The following is a 10370-nucleotide window of genomic DNA, read 5'->3' as shown; positions in this document are numbered from 1 at the left end:
TAAGGCTGAATAATATTTTGCTGTGTATGTGTACCACATTTTCTTTATCCATTCATCCATCAACAGACACTTAGGTTGATTCCATATCCTGGCTATTGTGAATAATGCTGCAATAAACATAGATCTACAGCTATTTCTTTGAGATAGTGACTTCATTTTCTTTGGATATACACTCAGAAGTTGGATTCCTTGATCATAACGTGTGAAGCAGTTTCACTAATTACCAGTCTCAAGAGAGAACTGTCACTGTGTGAAGAATAGCAAAGGTCATCACTAGGCCAAGTACCAGAAACAGGAGTCCAAGTACTTCATGCTCACTGAATCCTGGGCTACTGTTTATGTTCACCATGCACTGGTTACCTGTTTGTCTGAGTCCAGTGAGACAGAAAACACAAATAACAAGTTAGGTGAAGTGGGTTTATTACTTACAGAGAGGCAACAAGGGACAGAAGAAGTCTTGAATCCATTGTGAGCCAGTCCCCCAAGGCTCAAGAAAGCTGCCCAGGGCAGTCAAGACTCACTTTGTACCACAGCAGATGGATCAAGAAAGACGTCTTACCCTGGGTTACTTCAGGGACCTTGTGACTCACCGGATAAAACTTTGAAGGACATCCTGCTTCTAGGGGAGAGAGGAACAAAGCTTGGGCTGTCCAGGGTGGTTCTTCCATAACTCAATATGTTACATTCCCTAGGAGGGACAGGAACAAGACCTGGGCTATTTCAGGCAGTTCCTCCCTATCTCAGGATATTGCATTCCCAGCACATTCTACATATATTTTTGAGACCCACAAGAAACAAAGAGGGGAGAACAGGGTGAGTCCAAGTTCCCCTGGAAAACTGTCCTGCAATAAGGTAGTTCTATTTTTAATTTTTTAAGGAACTTCTACACTGTTTTCCCAAATGACTGTATATTCTAACCAACAGTGTATAAGGGTTCCCTTTTCTCACATCCTTGCCAACACTTGTTATGTTTTGACTTTTTGATAATAGCTATTGTAACAGGTGTGAAATGATATATCATTGTGGTTTTGATTTACATTTCCCTGATAATTACTGATGTTGAACATTTTTTCATGTGCCTGGTGGCCATTTGTATGTCTTCTTTGGGAAAATGTCTATTCAGGTTGTTTGTCCATTTTCTAACCAAGTTATTATTATTATTTTTTTTGCTATTGAGTTATAGGAGATTGTTATACATTAATATTTTGTATAGTAACCTCTTATTGGATATATGGTTTGCAAATATTTTCTCCCATTCTGTGTGTTGCCTGTACATTTTGTTGATTCTTTCTTTTGCTGTGTAGAAACTCTCTTTAATTTGATAGAGTCCCACTTGTTTATTTTTGCTTTTGTTGCCTGTGCTTTTGGACAACATCCTTAACTCTGTGTCCCTCTGTAGCTATTACTCTTTCTTCTTTCTTCAAAATCATGTTTCTCAAAATAATTGTTTACATTTGCTGCCTCCATATCTTGCTCTCCCATCCACTCTTTAACTACTGCAATCTGGCTTCTACTCTCATCACTCGATTGATATCAGTCTTGGCAAAATTCAGTCTTTTTCTGTCCAGTCATCCTCATACTATCAGACACTGTTGACCACTGTCCTTTCTCTATCCCTACCCTCAAAACTCTCTATTACATGACTTCTTATCCAGCCTGGACCCTAAGGTCCAACCTTTTAATTGCTCTCTTGCTAATATCATCATTTTCTGCCCCCTTTTACCCTTCATTCTTCCCTACTTGGAAAAACTTCATCACATTTCTCTTACTGAAAAGCTTCATCGTTCCCCATGGTGTTCATTATTCCTCACTGCAATGAGAAATAAGCCCAACTTATTCCACTACAGGTATGCTCCTGAAGGGCACTGGCACTTTCAAACTACACAAATATTGGGGCATAAGAAGCACTGGCAGGCCTAAGAAAGACTAAACATAAACTGTGGAAAATTTTCACCTTCCACTACGCCCCCGCCACAAGCCGGCATTACTTGGCACCCACTCAGTTGAGCTTATTACAAGAACACTGTGATTAGATTTTTCTGTCATAGGTAACTGAAGGTGTCCTATGTAGAAATTCATCCCTAAGAGTGGAGCCTGACAAGGGAAGGCTTCACAATGTGGAACTGGCTGAGCCAAGTTGGGTGGATGGCTGTGATAAGCCTTCTATCTTGAGTTGAGACATAGACAAGCTTGGTTATATGGCTTCAAAGCAGGTGGTAATTTTTTTTTTAACTGCATGCCTACTAAGGCTAGGGCCTTACTCAACTTTGTAGGGAATGGAGGTATAGATATTGCTTTGGTTGCTCTTGTGCCATTCAGAAAGATTCTGTAAGAGACAAGTTTAGGTTGGTGGAGCTGACCCATCTGAAAGCAGTGAGGAAAATACAACTTTTCCTAACAGAGACCGGGCAGCCTACACTCCAAGATGGCTCAGTCAGTCAATTGTGAAAGGTGGACAAAGCCCAATTATCTTCCTCAAGGTGAAAGCAGGGCTAGTGAAGGTGTAGACCCAGGAGGAGCCAGAGCCTGATCCTCCGGGCTTCTCCCAAGCACCTGGGGAAGATACTGATGATCCTCATGGAATGTCTCCAACTCAGACTATTGTTTTCAATTACCTTGAAGCAGAAACCAAGGAAGCCACTACTTCCAGGGCCAGGGGAATAGGCTTACCATCAAGGATTAATGCTAAAAGATATAATCACCCACTCTGGAATCTAGTTTTTGGTAACTCTCTGCTTTAGTCATCAGTCTATAGAACTGACCAGAAGTAACAAGATCTCCAATTCCTAAGTTGATAAAGGGGTTGTCTTGCTGAAGAAACCACCAATCTCACCAGCAAGGACCTGTGAGTGCTTATCCTACCCCACACCTAGCCTGATACCAGGAAGTGGGCTGCTACAGCCCCAGAAGGGGCCTCCTTCCTAGTTCCCTCCTCAGATGTGGCCATGAAAAAAATGGACAAGATAGATCTTCCCAGAAAGCAGAAACCAGAGGTAGCAGGGAGGTCATCCAAGAAACCCCCTCCCCTCTCAGGGTGGGGAGCCCCTGCTCATCCTTTCTGGCAGAAAGTGAGACCTTCAACAACTTGGGGATCACCAAGGTGGTTTTTCCCTCTCTTCTTTCCAAATGGAAATGTTACCACAAGTATTTTATTATCTTACTCTTATTTTGTAAGATATATGGACTATTTAGGATTGTTAATGACATCCTTTATCTGTAGGTCCTTGAACTATGAGGTGCTACATCCAGAAATGAACAAAAAGAAGGCCCTGTTACCTAGAGATATTGCACTGGAAACTTGATGAAAGACAAAGACTAGACTTTGTGTTGTCTTCTTCAGAAAGGGAGTGAGTGTCTTTAGCATAATGTATGCAAGATGGTGACATTATGTTAGGGAACATTTTTACAAGTAAATGAATGGAAAGAAGGGTGGATGTGAATGCTGGGCATTTGAGGGGGCTAGGGAAGCGGGGAGCAGTTGGACTATAGTGAACATCAGTTGTTATAGATACCTTGTGTTTCATTTTCCCATGTTCTGGTAAGATAGATGGAACTGTGATGACAATCTGTGCTCAATGAATTTTCAATCACTTGGATTTCATTAGAATAGAGTCCTCAAATGAGAACTGCTAGATCATAAGGTAAAAACTATTTCATGGCTCTTTCTTTTTTTTTTCCCCCACCCTGGGGTAGGTAGGAGGAGCCGTAGGGTGGAACCGAGGCGGGAAGAGGATGGCCAAAGACGACCAGCCGCAGGACCCAGGACGCAGGGGAAGCAGGAAGCCCTGGAGAAAGGAAAAGCAGTCCCGGTTGGACTGAAGAAGCCCGGAGCAGAAAAGAGAAACGAGAGAAGGGTTGTGGGGCTCAAGACCCCACCGTGTAAGGGAGCCGCCGGGCACACTTACCGACTTACCGTCGGGCGTCTGAGCAGCTCCATGAAGGAGGCAAGGGCAAGAATGCCAGCCCGGTTCAGGGAAGGACGTGAACGAGAGAGGAAAGGCACTAGCGTCCGTGGCACCGTTAGGGCTGCACTACAAACCCGCACCTCTGGGGATCTCCCTATTTCATGGCTCTTAATAAATATTTGAAAATTGCTTTTCAAAAGGGCTAGACCAATTGATAGTCCCACCAGTGATATAGGAGACTATTCCTATGCATTTCATCAACTATTATTTTATACTTCTGAAATTTAATGCTCCACAAATAAATCTTTCAACTTTGATGGTATAGGTGAGTCTCTATGGTGATCCTCTACTTAGATTGACTGATTGACTAAGAATCTTCCACCAAAGGTTTTTGGTTTTTTTCTTTTCTGAGATAGGGTCTTACTCTGTTGTCTGGGCTAGAGTGCAGTGGCATCATCATAGCTCAGTGCAACCTCAAACTCCTGGGTTCACGCCATCCTCACTACCCTCCCTAGGCCTCCCAGACAGAATGCTGGGATTATAGGCGTGAGCCACTGCAGCTGGCCCTTCCAAGGTTTTTTTGTCCACAAGATAAAACTGCACCCCCAAACAAGATCCACCCCAAGTTTCTTTCTAATCAATTCTGCTGCCTCCGTTAAAGGGATTAATGCATTTATTTCTCCTCCTAGGACACCAATTTTCTGGCTGCAGTCCTGAGCGTCATTCCACTTCCCAGGCCTTTCTCCCTTGGCATTTCATTCAAATCTGAACACCCTTAGATAGCAGTTAAGACATCAAAGTCTACTGTACTACTGTGTGAGGTATCTCAGGGTCCCAATAGTAACATTTTACAGTAGACTTGAGAATTGCTAAGAGACTAGATTTTGAGTGTTCTCACCACAAAAAAAAATGATAAGTTATGTGAGGTAATACATGTTAATTGGCTTTATTTAGCCATTCTACAATGTAAACATACTTCAGAACATCATGTTGTATATCATAAGTATTTGTCCATTTAAATAAATAAATAAATAACATCTTACTTGGCTCAAATTAACTCCTAAATCAGAATTTTATAAATTTTGGAAACATAAACAAAGGTTTTAGATCTGAAATGCTAAATAATACATGCTTGTATAAGTGTCATTAGTCTAGAACTCACAGTTTGCAGAGAAAGAAATGAGCTCCCAAAAGGATAAGAGTCTTGCCCAAGTTCACATACCTTGCCAAGGAGCTGAGACTAAAACCGAGGTTTCTGGACTCATCATGCCACTCAGTTCTCCCTACATATTATGCTACTGCCTTGTTTCAGCATGCTTTACTGTAGGCTGGGCAGATGAACTCCTTCAGCCCTGGCTCTTGATCCTGTCTTGGCTGGGCTTCAGGGACTATTCCCCTGAATCCAACCACAACCTGGATCAACGGTGGCTCCTAACATGGCAGTGGCTCATTGCCTGGTTTTCATATCTAAAACATCCAGCTTCCTGCTCCTACAGGTTCCACAGCCTGGTTAAAACTACAGTTACTCTCAAAGCTGGAGCAGATCCTTCTTCTCCCTGAAGACCCTTTCAGGTCAGGGGCTGGAAAGGACCTTTCCTTTTTGTCTGGTTTTCCTGCCTCCAGCTCACCCCTCAGCACTTCCAGCCTCTGTCTAGATGCAATGTCAGAGAAACTGCAGATCAATCCAGAAACGACTGCAGACTCAGAGCTGTCTTGGAAGAATCTTGGGGGAGGTGAGCATGAAAGAATGTCTTTTACCAGTCTGTTACTTCCTACTCTAATCCTGGAAATCCTTGGATCAGTAGATCTTACATTTCTTTTGGCCACGGGCCACATTAGGAAACTGATGAAAGTGATGGACTCCCTCCCAAATTCACATTTGCACAAAATGAGACCTACAATTTCATGGCCTTCAAAGACCATCCATGGTCAACAGAAAATTGTGGGGGATTTGATCAGAGTGGTTACTTCCTAGTCTTAAGGAGAGATACTTTCCAATAATTATGGGGAGAATTTGAACACTGCAGGTTACTTCCTTGTCTCAAATACAATACCGGTAATTATGTCTAGAGTGGAAGGTATGAGGAATTTTTTCATAGCAAGTGTCTTCCTAGGCCATTCACATTTCCTAGACTTCCTGAATAATAGTGGGGATGTTATCACAATAGGCAGCTGCCTAAAGTCTTCCTGCTAATGTATCTTTCAGGCACAGGATGCATTCTTTTGTACTGTCAAAAATAGTTTCAGGCTCCAGGTTGGGTTATAACATTGGAAACAAAAAGTTGCTTATGATGGCTTCTAGTTAGCCTTTAAGATGACAGCTGAGTTAACACAGTTATTTTTGCCAAGAGTAGCAGAACAAGCTTGCCACCAAAGTCCTACACTGTAGTGTCTCTCTACTTACCATGGTTAAGTCCCTGAAAACCATCATGGTAACTGAATTTATAGTTGATGAACTTAGAACATTATAGGTAAAGTGGAATCTGGAATCAAAGGCCAAATTATGAATCTGTAAAGGTTCTTAGAAACTTTTTTGGCTTTTATTAAAATGAAATGTTAAAGACACACACCAAATAAAAAGAATGTCAGTATTTTATATACTTTTAAAATTAGAAATAGTCACAAACAGTTGTGTACAATTTCCGTGTACCATCCCTTAATCATTAGAGCATTTTCAGCATCTCTGTTCCTGTTTTATTTTTATTGGTGTTATTTATTTTAAAAGTAACACTCTTATAATAATTAAATTGTATAGAGGTGTTATAAAGTAAAAAGCAATAGTCTCAAATGTCATTCCCCACTCAGAGATAACCACTCTTAATGGAAGGACATTTGGAGTTTTTATATTTTGGCTTTTTTGCAGGGGGATTATTTTTCAGGCTGATGGTTTTCACAGCTACTGTGATTTTGAGGCTGCTGGATTTTAAGACTTCTGTAAAGCTGGGGAGAAGGGAATGAGAATAGTCCAAGTTAAAAAGCCATAAACCCTATTATTCTTACTGAGATTCAGCAGTTTTTGTTTTTAATTTGTTTGTTTTTATACATTGCATAATATTATTGTAATTTTAAACTTGAGATAAATAAGAAAAGATAAAATTTTGCAAAGGACATCATTATCTAAGGACATATATCACATATATTAGGATAGCTACTATAATGATGTTTATGGAGCATTAGATGTGACTGGGAATGTGGATTAAAGAGAAAAAATAAAATACAATAAACTCAAACAAGAGTATGATCTTACATGTACAGATAATGATAATTTGTAATAAACTGATGTTTGAAAAATTCAGCTCTGTTCAAACATCATCCTTTCATCAATCAATTAAAAATTTGAATTTTGACTGAAATAGATAATAATTTCAATAAGATCATTTTCAATTTCTCAAAAAAAATTGCTATGGCAGAAATTTTACATTGTGCTTTTCTTATGAATTTAATAATCAGTAAGGAATCTTTTTCATATAAAAAAGATATCTACATTTAAATTAAGGGTAATCATGCTTCATTTGATCAAATGTTAGAAAATTATCTGAAAGGTTATGTTGAAATGAGACTACCAATCTTGTTGATTTTTCTCTCAATTTATTAGTTTTATAAACATGGGCTAAAATAATGCTAATCTTATATTTGTTAAATTATATGTCTGATATTATCCAAATTAGCCTGTCTCCCCTTCAATTTCTCACCTGATTATTAAGAAAATATATACAGAAGGGTGATGATGTAATGAAACAAAAATGTCTCTGATTCAGTAATACTGGGCTTCAAATTCAGGTTTACCTCTTCCTGAATACGTCATGTTGAATGTGTTTTACCCATTTTCTGTTATGCAAAATGGGAATCGTGTAATTCAGAGCATGATTACAAAGATGAACTATGATAAGATTCAACACACCTAAAACAGTAAACTGCTGGAGAATGACTCCCCTACTCTCCTCACAAATAACATCATGATGACAAAAGTTACACGATTCAGATTCAAGTTTTAACCTCACAGGAATGCTGAAGGTAAAACTTTTAAAATAAACTCTGTATATTTGTATTAAAAACTGTTAAACTAAAATATTTGTATTATGAATTTTGTCATTAGTACGATGACTTATTATTTCCTTATTTTCCATGTAAATAGCATATAAAATCTGTTTCATAAAGTTTAATGTCAGAAAGGCATTTTTGTTTTTGTAATTTTATATATATATTTTAGTAGGTTTGAGGGTACAAATTGGATTCCATTACATGTATATACTGAATGGTAGTGGAGTTTGAGCTTTTGGTGTACCCATCACTCACATAGTGTACATTGTACACATAGGTAATTTTTCATCCTTTATCTCCTCCTGCCCTCCCCCCTTGTGAGTCCCCAGTGGCCATTATACCACTCTTTGTGTCCTTGTGTAGCCATAGTTTAGTTCCCATTTATAAGTGAGAACATGTGGCATGTATTTTTCTGTTCCTGGGCTTTTTCTTTTGAAATAAAAGCTCCTCAGATTGTTGCAAGTCTGTGGTTAATTTCCAGAGTTCTGAAAAAGTTGATTTTGATAATTTCTTCTGGTGTTTTTGTTGCTTTGAAGGAGGAACAAGTATAAGGAGGGTCTCACCCTGCCATTCTGAACTTCCCAACACTATCCAAGCCTTTCATATTTCTCTCTTTCTTTAAAAAAAAATCTGCTGTCATTTTCTGCCAATTTCTGGCCCCTCTGCCACATAAAGGAGGGGAGATATTGTGACACTGAGATATAAGGGAGTCATAGCTTTGGAGTCAGACTGACCCAGACATGAATCCTATCTTTACCACTCTCTGGAATTGTGACCATGGGCAGAGAGGCCATCTTCCCGAGCTTCCAGCTTCTCATTTGTAAATGATAGTAACTATACTCGCCACACCTTGTCTTTGTGAAGATTGAAGGTTATCATGAACAGAAAGCTTTTGGTACAGGGCCTGGCAGACAGCAAGTGTTAGCAAATAGTTAAAGTCTCTTAGTTGCAGTTTCCAGTATCTTTGGGGATTGAGTTGTAGTATATAAATACACTCTACATGTCAGTGTCAGCTTTGAGCACCCAAACTTTTAATACTTCTTTAACAGGAATTTAGATAATTACATGTGACCTCTGCTTCTTCAACTAAGTGCCTTGAAAATAATGTACTCTTTTCTTGATGACTGAAGATCACCCTTATAAATATTAAGTATTTATGCTAATACTATTATTAATGTATACTAATGCAATATAATATTAATTTTTATTAATTATTTATTCTGTCATTAATTTCAACATATTATTTTTACAGTTGCTGATGTGATGGCCACAGTGATGGCCACATCCTTTCACTATATGTTCCCAGCCCATGTATTGATACTGTTTCTACTTTCTTTTTTTTTTGAGACAGAGTCTCACTCTGTAGCCTAGACTAGAGTGCCGTGGTGTCAGCCTAGCTCACAGCAACCTCAAACTCCTGGGCTCAAGCAACCCTACTGCCTCAGCCTCCCGAGTAGCTGGGACTATAAGCATGCGCCACCATGCCCGGCTAATTTTTTCTATATATATTAGTTGGCTAATTAATTTCTTTCTATTTTTGGTAGAGACAAGGTCTCAAACTCCTGACCTTGAGCGATCCGCCTGCCTTGGCCTCCCAGAGTACTAAGAATACAGGCGTGAGCCACTGGCCGTTTTTCTGCTTTCTTACCTTATCACCTGTCAGCTTCCATCTGCCATGAATTTGCTTTCTTATTTTACCTCCAGTTGTGCCAGGAAGTATGTGGATTTCAGTTCAATTTCACATTCTTTCCTTTCCCCACTGCCAGTGTCTGCCTCACACTGATGACTAGCTCATTTCCTGAGTTTGCTTAGCAAGTCCTTCTATAATTTGCCTTTGTGATCATATCTACAACCTAGCCAAGTTTGAAGCATAGTAAACATTAATATGAGAGGGATAAAGAAGTTTTAACTTTTTTTGTCATTGTGGAGACAAGGTCTCACTTTGTTACTAGGACATGAAGGCAGTGGCATGATCATAGCTCACAGCAACCTCACACTCCTGGGCTCAAGTGATCCTCCTGCCTCAGATTCCTGAGTAGCTGGGACTACAGGTGCACGCACCATGTCCGGCTAATGTTTCTATTTTTGTAGAGATGGGGTCTCACTATGTTGCTCAGGCTGGTCTTGAATTCCCAACCTCAAGTGATCCTCCTGCCTTGGCCTCCCAAAGTTACAATTGCAGGTGTGAGCCACCTCATCTGGCCCAGGAGTTTGAAGACGGCAGGTGAGATGAAGATATGTTCATGGTGGGAAAAAGGATTGAATGGGGAAAGATAAGGTTAGATTGTGTGGAGGATATCACTCTGTCAGTAGTGGAGGATTGATCAGGTTGGTGAGATCCTTGGGTGGAAGAGAGGGAGATTAAGTGGTTTAAGGGCACCAACTAATTTTCAAAGAGGCTCAGAATCCAAACTTTATTTTTTT

The sequence above is a fragment of the Microcebus murinus genome, chromosome X (genome assembly GCF_040939455.1).
Source record: "Microcebus murinus isolate Inina chromosome X, M.murinus_Inina_mat1.0, whole genome shotgun sequence".
Taxonomy (NCBI): Eukaryota; Metazoa; Chordata; class Mammalia; order Primates; family Cheirogaleidae; genus Microcebus; species Microcebus murinus.
The sequence above is the reverse complement of the archived record's forward strand: the minus strand, read 5'-3'. Positions refer to the sequence as shown.